General features: G+C 53.1%; 1 pseudogene; it reads left to right on the top strand.

Annotated features, from left to right (window-relative positions):
• The first annotated feature begins 855 nt into the window (after nucleotides 1-855).
• Nucleotides 856-1,953, top strand: LOC150014137 (small ribosomal subunit protein uS13 pseudogene; annotated as a pseudogene).
• Nucleotides 1,954-10,133: the final 8,180 nt, after the last annotated feature.

Raw genomic sequence — 10,133 nt, 5'->3', positions numbered from 1 at the left:
GTGCAAACAGAGCTCTCCATGTGTCCCGGACAAGAAAAAACACCTTCACCAACTCCCTGTTACGGCATAGTAACATAGCGTGGGTTTTTTTTGCACATGCAGAATTGTAATGAAAACCCTGACCGTGTAGGTTGAGGTCAAAGTCCTGCTATTTTTAACGGAATAAAATAATTATTTTTCTTTTATGCGTTTGGTAAACTGATTATCCGTGATGTGGGGAGGTAGGGCAAGGTAGCTCTGATGGAACCTGGGCTTGGGGGCCTCTCCAGAGCCTTCCACGTGGGGACCTGGAGGTGACATCTGGACACTTCTCTGTGGGGAAATGGAGTTAAGCAGGTGGCCACCCTGCTGGCATAGTCTCTCCCTGATAGGATCACCAGTGTAGGGGATGGGGGGCTTAGAATGCAGGATCCCCTGCCCCGTCCCATATGAATATCAACAAGTCCAAGTCCCAAGAACCCACGGCATGGGGCTAAACTCTCGTGAGAGTGACGCCCCAGCACTGAGAACATCCTTCACTTTGTCACGACACACCTGACCCACTGCCACAGCAGCCCCAGGCATCCTGGGGGCCAGGGACAGCAGGGACCCAGGGCTCTTCTCCCAGGGGGGCAGCTGCCTTGTTTCGTGTGGGTCTGCACGGCCCACGGAGCCCTGTGTTCCAGGCTTGCTTTTCTCTCTCTCTTTAATGGCCATGACTTGGGAACTTGGCTCCTCCACAGTGTTGCCTGTTGATTTGTTCCACTTTCTGGTTTTTGAGAAGTTAAAAATATGTTAATCATCAAGAAAAGGAGGAGACAAGCCACAGACTGGGAGAAAATATTTGCAAAGGCATCAGCAGATCCGCACGAGACGATGGGTATTGACCAAGCCTAGTGCAGAAATCACTTCACTATGCTCATAAAGCAGCCTGTCGTGCTGTGTGCCCTAAGCCTGTGCAGTGACGTAGGGCAATTATTTCTCGACTCATCAGAAAAAAACACATTTGATAAAGGACTGTTATCCTAAATATACATGAACCCTTAACAATTCAACAATAAGAAAACAACTTGATTAAGAAACGGGCCAAAGACCTGAACGGACGCCTCACCAGAGAAGATACACAAATGGCAAACAAGAACGTGACGGGATGCCCCACGTCATATGTCGTCAGGGAAATACAAACTCAATAAGCACCACTGTACACCTCTCAGAATGGCCGACAGGCAGAGCACTGACAATCCCAAGTGTCGGTGACCATGAGGAAGAACGGGGACTCTCACTCATCGCTGGTGGGTTGCACCAGCCATTTGACAGTGCCTTACAAAACGAATTCTCATACCAGAGGATGCAGCAATCAGGCTCCTTGGTATTTACCTAAACTTGGAAACTTATGTCCACACAAACACCTGCACATGGTGGTTTATAGCAGCTGTATCTATAATCGCCAAAACTGGGAAGTGACCGAGCTTCCACAGGAGGCCTGCCCGCCGTGTGTCTAGCAATTCCTGAGACATTCTAGCACATTCGTGAGTGCTGAACACCAATATCGATGGGTGGCAGAAAGTAGCCCTGGCGGTCACTACAATTAAGGGTGCAGGGTGAAGGTGAAGACAGGCACCTGCGGTGTCGAGGAAAGTAAATGCGGGCCTCGCCTGGAGGGCAGGCGGGCGAGCTCGCTGGGGGTGAGGTGCGGTCACCATTACACAGAATCCACGTGGTACAAGATCCCGGACTGGTTCTTGAAGAGGAAGAAGGACGTGAAGGATGGAAAATGCAGCCAGGTGCTGGTCAGTGGTCTAGGCAGCAACCCCCGTGAAGACCCGGAGCAGCTGAGGAAACTTCAGGCCCACGGAGGGCCGTGGCCACTTCTGGGGTCTTTGTGTTCCAGGCCAGCACGCCGAGACCATGGGCCACCAGCGTTGCGCTGGGGGGTGCCCAAGAAGAAATAAATCTGTAGGCCCTGTCTGTTAATAAATAGTTTGTATACCTTACAAAACATAAAGCAACCAAGATGTCTGTCCTTCAGCAGGGGATGGATAAATAAATCGTGGTACATGCAGACAATGGAGGGGAGCTATGAAGCCATGGAGACATTGGGGAACCTTCAGTGCACATTGGCTCAGTGAAAAGCCAAACTGAAAAGGCGACCTGCTGTGTGATTCCAACCACATGACATTCTGGAGGAGGTAAAACTAGGGAGACAGGCTGCCAGTGGCTGCCTGGGGCCAGTGGGGAGGGAGGGACGAATAGGTGCATCCCGGGGAGCAAACTTACCGCTCTGGAGGAGGATGTTGATAATGAGGAAGGCTCTCTGTGTGTGGGAGTGGGGTGCATATGGGAGATCTCTGTACCTTCCCCTCGGTTTTGCTGTAAACTTAAAACTGATCCAATTGCTGTTTCAGCCTCTCCCAGAAACAGAATCTTAACCAGGCAGTCTGGAATTATCTAGTCAAGCAGGAGCAAGGTCATCTGTCCTGTGGGCCCCTCCATCGCCCGTGGAAAGAAGAGGTGTCCTGCATGATAACAACCCTTTCCTCTCTCTTCCCCCAAAGAAAAGATGTCCTGGTTCCCAAATAATCCTTTCTTTCCCTTTGTCACTAGCGCCCTCGCCCCATCCTTGCTATAAAAACATTTCCCCTGGCACAACGCCGAGCGCCCTCTAGCTGCGAGATGGGATGCTGCCCGGGTCATGAAACGCTTCTTAAAGCCAATTTATTATTATACATCTTCACATTTGCTGTGTTGACCTTTTTTTAAAAAAAAACAGAGTAAAGAGTTTGGGGTATAAAATGTCACCTGATAATTTGTAGTCAGGAGCTGTCAGATGTACGGATCCCAAGAAGATTCATTTGATGTAAACCCGAGAAGGAATTTATCTGCTGAGACGGACTCCCCATGGCCAACAGAGAGCCCCCACATTCTAGAAATAGTAAGTCTCGTGACCAGTCGCTGACAGGGCCTTCTCATATACTCCGTGTGCTCCCGTGTGGAGTGCCGCGCAGTACATGGAGCGCCTGAGAAGACCCTCAGACTCTAACCGCTTGGCTTCCGCACGATGCCTGCTTATTCATCATGTGATCGGAGTCAACTCCTGCAGGGAAGTTCTGGTCTCATCTGTCCACGAATAGACTGAGACCAGCCCCATCCAATCAGAGCTACGCCTATTATCCCTTCATTTGCATCTATACCGACCAATCGGAACTGCGTAATTGGCAGTCCTCATTTGCATACATTTGGGACCTTGGGTGGGAGCTGCATAAAAGATGGCCCCCCCTTCGTATCAGTAAACACCATTTCCGTTGCTGCCTGAGTGTCTCCTGAGCTTACAGCTCTTTTTTGCTCAAACAGATGCTTTTTATTCCTTACTACGGTCTAAAATTAAGTTAGGTTTGCAAGGGTTCCTGGGAGGTGGCTGGAGTGAATAATAGTTATTTTTAACATGTCTTTCTGGGCCAGAATCTCCTGTGGGTAGTAATGTGAGGGTGATGAAGGCAGCCATGTCTTCATCAAGCCAATCATGGCAGACAAGTCACAGCTGCAGTCCACGGCAAGCGCTCAGGAGAAACAGGTGAGCCCAGCAACCCAGTTTGTGAACAACCAGGCTCTGGAAGGAGAGAAAAGGGGTCAATCTAGCTCTGCCATTTATAACTATATTACTCGGGGCAAATATTTGTGATCTCTCTTAGCCTCTGTTTTATCTAAAATGGGGATAATGAGACTGAAATAAGACCAGGTGCGTGGCAAAACCATGGGCTCTGTAAACCCCAGCAGTCATTATTATCAATTAGCCCTTAAAAAAAAAAAAGTATTTATTTTTAGAGAGGGGAAGCGAGGAAGAGAGGGAGAGAAATGTCAATGTGTGGTTGCCTCTCACGTACCTCCTACTGGGGACCTGGCCCACAATCCAGGCCTGTGCCCTGACTGGGAATCAAACCAGCAACGTTCTGGTTTGCAGGTGGGCACTCAATCCACTGAGCCACATCAGCCAGGGCTCAGTTAGCCTCTCTTGTATTATCTAAGTGACACTGAAGATTCTATTCCCTGTCCCATCCCCCTGTTTCCAGTGCCCCAGGCCCAGCCTCAGCCTGCAGCCCACAGTGGCCCTGGGAGGGAAGAATCTTAATTCTGGCTGGGCAGCCCCGTTCAGCAAGGACCTTGGGAATGTCCCCTGGTGATAATGTCAGAAGTGGGGCAGACTCTCCCTTCCTCTAACCCTTTCTGTGGCTTTTCTTCTCCCCACCTTTCTGACAGCAAATCCCTGGATTTGCCTGGGCTCATGGCAAGGGGAGCGCTTCTCAAATCTCTCGGCAGCCGTCCGTCTCGAGAGACGATGGTGTAGCTTCTTAAGAGTCTATCTGCACCGCCGAGAATGGCTGTGCAGTCCAACTCAGGAGTGACATGGTATCTGTCTCCTCCCGTGTTGAATCGACATCTTGCGATGACGCTGGAGTGTCCTCTCCAGTGGAGCTGAAGCTACAGAGCCTGGGCAGGGTGATATGGAGGGTCTGCTGTTGCCCATGCAGCAGACCCCCCCTCTCTTCGCAGCTGAAGGATCCAAGGGAAAGACGGAGTCAATACAGCTTGGCTTCAGGTGCGCCGCAGGAGTTGCCGGTGTTGACTACAACGTCAAACCGCCTTAGGGACTCCGGCTCCGGATTTTCTGTCGGGGTTTACTCCCTTAGCCTTTCCCCTGAAGAGGTATGCCGCAAGGCAGCGGAGGTTTTTTGGAGTCAGTTTTCCTTCTCTGATGTGCCCTGACTGGAAGATCGAACCAGCGACACTTAGCTCGCAGGCCGACGCTCAATCCACTGAGCCAAACCAGCAGAGAAAACATGCTTCGGCCAGTATTCGTCCCCTCCCGCCTGCCACCTGCCACCCGGAGGGAGGAACCACAGACGGTGAGTTCTGTCTGAAGTTGGCCAACCAGCATCCGGATGAGTGCCAAGGGCCCTGGGGGTGTTATGCCAGGCCAGGGGGCAAGTCTTCCCCGGCTGTGTACAGACCTGGGGGGTCTTGCTGGTGGGAATGTGGGGTGGAGCTACTGCTGTGGGAAACGGTTGGCAGGTCCTCAGAAAGTAAACCGCAGGCTTACTGCGTGGCCCGTTTCAGAGGAACCTTATAGACACGGTGCTATGTGAAATCAATCAGTCCCCAGGAGACAAACACTATACGATGCCACTTGTATAAGGCACCTAGACTAGTCAAAATCACAGAAACTAAAACGTACAACAGAGGTTGCCAGAGCGGGGGGAAGGAGAAGTGGGGGGTGGTTATTTAATGGACACAGAGCCTTAGTTTAACAAGATGAGAAAGTTCTGGAGGTCAGTTGCATAACAATGTTAAATATAGTTACCACTACTGAGCTGTACAGTTAAACATGGTAAATGTTGTTATGTGGGGTTCTTTAAAACAACAGTTTTTAAAAAAGTTGTCTACCCAGATTAATGTGTAACCAACAGAAGCCACTGGAGTCCCTGAGGAGCCTGGTGAACCCCGGGCTCTCACACTTTCTGTCCGTGATTCTGAGGGACACGCCCTTCTGCGCAGGTGCCTCCTGGTAGGTGAGGCCAGATTCTGTACTTGGTGAGGAGGCATAGGAACCTTGTAATGTTTCTGAAGTTTACTCACCAGGCGTGTCAGGGCATGACCGGCAGCCTCCCAACCTTGGGGACACCTGATAGCTCTTGGGCTGGGTTCCAGGGTGGCAGAGCACAGAATTAATCTATGGGGCAAGAAAGTTAACTTGGATCGGGCATCTTCTCTCCCTCCTCCTCGCACCACATGGCACAGTTGGGTTCTGATGGCTTGGCAGCAGGCTTGGGAGGGGTGTGGCTGGCCCCCCTGGGCACCGAGCTTAGGCTTGGGAAGTCTTATATCAACCAGCTGGAGGACCCCCTCCCCCCACACCGCACGAGGAGGGCTGTAGTTGGATCCATGCTGAACCTGTTAATTACTCCTTACTTACCTCAACCTGGAATGGGGCTGACCCAGAGGTCTGTTCCTCCCTCCGCCCAGTCCAGCGACCTGCAGACACACCGCCCCTCCGGGGCATGCAGGCATTCTGCTCTACGTGACATATGCTCCTGAAGAACCCACATTCTACCACGTGGGTCACACACATAGCAGGGATTATGGGGGAAGTAGGGTCGGGCCAGACCACTCAGATCCCCTGCGGCTTTGTCATCAGAACGCTAACGAAAACAAATGCAATTTAATGATCACAGTGGTCTGGGTAAGTCTCCCCTGACATTCGCACCTAACAGCTCAGGGGTTCACACTTTTGCCTTTAAAACAAGGGCTGTTAGGCTGTGCGCTTCCAAGGGAGAGCCGTTTCGTCAAACTTTAAAATCTGATGTAGGCTGTAGTCAATGAAAACGTCTTCGCAGCTTCTTCAAGGGTTGGCTAGAATCCTAACAGGTCTTTAGGCAAGTGTGTGATGGTTCTATCGGTCACAATTAGGCTCAGCTGCACGTGACAGAAAACAAAAGGGAGAGTATCCCCTTCCTGTTAAGTTCAGGTGGTCACCTGGGCCTGGGACGGCACTCCACAGGGCAAGGGACCCAGGCTTGGCCCAGGCTCCTCCCGTCGTGCGGCTGTTCCGTGTGGCCTCAGAATCACGGTCCCTGCTGGTGGCAGCCTCATTTCAGGCAGCAGGGTGGAGAAGGAGACCATGAAGAGAGCAAGCTTCCTAGAAGCCACCATGTGACACTTTTGCATATGCTGCATTGGACAGAACCACGCCGTTTGTCCATCCACGCACAGGGGCGATGGGGAAACGCCGTCTTTATTTGGGGCAGCTGCAGGGTCTGCCACAGTCTATTACTATTGTAAGGGACTGAGCAAATGGATTTGGGGGTGGGTTGTCACAGTCTACAAAACAAGCCCATGGCAAAACTTTAAACTTCCAGAACATTTCTAAGTGAAGTTCTGATGCTGATGTCTGGTCGCAGAAAGCCCAGGGATTTGCCAGCTGGCAAATTCAACATTCTACCTTCTGGTTAAATTTTCCTATATAAACTTTTTTTTTTTAATTCTGAAAAGTTTCATTTTCAAAAAGATCATTTTTAGTTTTTGTTTTATTCCAAGAGTAATACAGAAATTCTTTTTAAAAAGCTTTTATTTATTTTTAGAGAGAGGGGAAAGGAGAAAGAGAGGGAGAGAAACATCACTGTGTGGTTGCCTCTCACTCACGCCCCCAACTGGGGACGTCACGTGCAACCTAATAATGTGCCCTGACTGGGAATCAAACTAGCGACACTTGGCTCACAGGCCGACACTCAATCCACTGAGCCACAGCAGCCAGGGTCCACTGGTCTCTTTTAAAAACACAGAGGTGATCACCCTCCAGCACTCTTAGGGCCTTCTCTCTGCTCCTAGAAGGAAAACCAAGTTCCTTAAATTAACATGGCCACAGGGCCCGCCCATCTCACCAGCCTCCCTCCCCTCCACTCTTCCGCTCTGTCCTGTGCTCTTGAGCCACGCTGACCCTACAGTGTCTTGATGGCAGCACACTCTCTTCTACCACAGGGCCTTGGCACACACTGTTCCCTGTCAGGCAGGCTCTCTCTGCACCCCCTCACCCTACCCCCTTCGCCTGGCTTAGCTCTTCTCCCCCTCCCTTCCCAGCTCAGCTCAAGCTCGATTTTTGAAGGAAGCCTTTCCTGACCAGCCCCACCCCACCCCGGCCTTCAGCGCCTTTTTCTGGTTATAAATTCACCCATGTGTTTATTGGACCACATTCTGGTTCGTCCACGGGAGTCGAAGCTGCATGAGGCCAAGGCCGTGTTCATCCCTGCATCCCGAGGCGCCCTCCACTGCGACAGGGGTAGGGTCAGTAAATGCACATGGAAACACGCGCTAGGATTAACGTGATCCGTCCGCTCGCATCCCAGAACAAGCACTGTCTTCAGATCCTGATAAGTCCTCTCAAGTTGTGTGCTAACATATTTACATTTTATAACATAATAAACATCAGTAATAGACCGTGAAAACGATTTGGGAGTGGAGAGCTGGGACCCAGATCTGCATGTCAGAACGCTTGGATTCTGGGCAGACCTCCTCCCTCCCGAGAGGCTCGAGAGGACCTGAGGCACACACAGTAGGCCCACAGGCTCCGGATCCTTTCCTCCCTGGGGATCGAATCCTACTAGGATTTCCCTGTAACGACCCGAAGGTCAGGAAGGCCCTGCCTGTGCCGCGGGGACCCTGCACCTGTCTGTCCACTTTCCCTGGATGTGACAGGCGCTGCTCATCAGAGGCCGCTTTAACACACAAACCAGTTTCTTGGAAGTAGGAATACGTGCCCCGGAGACACGCCTCGGCCGCTATCTGCAACGAGGCAAGAAGTCGCTGGGCTAATCGCTGTTGTTTATCACGGTCGTTTTAAGCCCCAAGGCAAAGACAGACTTCCCTCGGCAGGTTCCCTTCCAGTCCGGACTGGGTGGGGAGGGCGAGGCCCGGCAGGTCAGACCCAGGGTCCTGGGTGACCCAGCTCCGGTGGGTAACAAACAAACGGGCAAGGGCCGAACACCAGAAAGACCCCTTGCAGGGGGCCAGCCTGACACGGGGGCCTCGGCCGGTAGGGACAGTCCCCACCTCCGACCACTGGGCCCCGCCCCCCGCGCCCGGCCCCGCCCCCAGTGCCCGGCCCCGCCCCGCCCCGTCTGGCCCCCACCCTCACCCCCGCGCCAGAGCCCCGTTTGTCTCCCAGAGCCTAAGGGCCGCCTGACCCGCCTAACGGCGGCCTAAGTACCAGAGGCGGCTGTGTCCAGTCCGGGGCTGGGAAGGACCTGGCAGGGGACACAGGGGACCTCGTAGGGGCAGTCCCCAAGCTCCCGGACCCACTCACTACTACCCCAGGTCCCGCTGGAGCCCCCCATTAGACCTGGCCACACCTAATGGTGTCCCGGGGAAGGGTGGAGGCCGCGGGGTGGGGTCCTGGGCCAGAAGGGGAGCGTGAGCGGCGTCCGCACCCGCGCAGCATCACCGCGGCCAGGCCATCCTTCGTGGGGGCCCCTGCCTCCCACGCTGCGCCCTCCCAGCCTCGCGCTGCTCCCCCGCGCCCCTAAGGCGTTGGTGACGTCAGGGCCATGCCTGCGCTGCCCTGGGACCGGCAGAAGCCAGGTACTGCGGCCCCCGCCTCCCCAGAGAGTCACCTGTGGGCCTCGTCTCCAGCTGGGGAAGTCGAGGTAGGGGTGGACAGTGTCTGCGTCTGCCATCACCCCTTGGTGTTCAGTTCCCCGCTGGCCCAAAGGCGTGCAGGGGAGGACGTGGAAGATCTGGGCCAAGAATGGGGTCTTCTAAGTCTTCCGGTGTCCTCCCTGCCTGACTTTTGCAAACGTCAGAGCTTTTCTATTATTGCACCCCTGTATGCCCTTCTCCTCCCTCCCCAGGAGCAGACACCTCTTCCTCGCAAAGGAAGTGCACTTTCTTTGGAGAATTTTTCATAACTTTGAAATCATGGGAAACCTCTGACCTTGCCAAACTTTAGCGGGAAATGATTGCATTATGCCTGGTCAGTCCTCCCTTGTGAATAGGGACATAGGGATCCGCGCCCCCGCCCACCAACACACACACGGGCTATTACACTGTCACCCTCTCCACAGTCCCCCCCTGCCGTGGAGTCTGGTTGGTCACGGTTCCCCCCATTTGCTGCTGAGGCCAGGAACAGTGCCTGACTCTCAGGTGACCTCATTTGGAGGTGGAGGAGGGGAGGAAATGGCTAACCTAGCTGGATTTGTGCCTCAGCAAATAAAACAGGGAGTATGTCCCGTAAAGATGAAAGTCTGCAGGCCTTGGGGGACTTTGCTCTGGATCTTGGTCACCTGACCTGGGATGCCGCAGGGCAGCTTGAACACGTGCTCCGCACGGGGGGCTGGCAGTGGCCTGGCCATGCATGGTGGACCCAGACCAGCAGCTGTGACTCACGCTCCTTGCCCGGCCGATAAAGGAATTTGAAATATTTACTGCTTTTTCACTAGTGATGACCACACAGAAAATAACCATTCTGAGTTCCTTAAAAAGGAAAATAAGAAACTCGCCAAGAACATGCTGTGTGGTCATTTGGGCAAAGGCTGAGCCTCCAGTAGAGACCCAGCTGGAGGGTTCCTAACAGAGACCACTTCCTAGTGACCCTCTCTTGCCGCCATACT

This window comes from Furipterus horrens, unplaced genomic scaffold (genome assembly GCF_987537825.1).
Source record: "Furipterus horrens unplaced genomic scaffold, mFurHor1.1.pri manual_scaffold_3, whole genome shotgun sequence".
Taxonomy (NCBI): Eukaryota; Metazoa; Chordata; class Mammalia; order Chiroptera; family Furipteridae; genus Furipterus; species Furipterus horrens.
The sequence above is the reverse complement of the archived record's forward strand: the minus strand, read 5'-3'. Positions and strand labels throughout refer to the sequence as shown.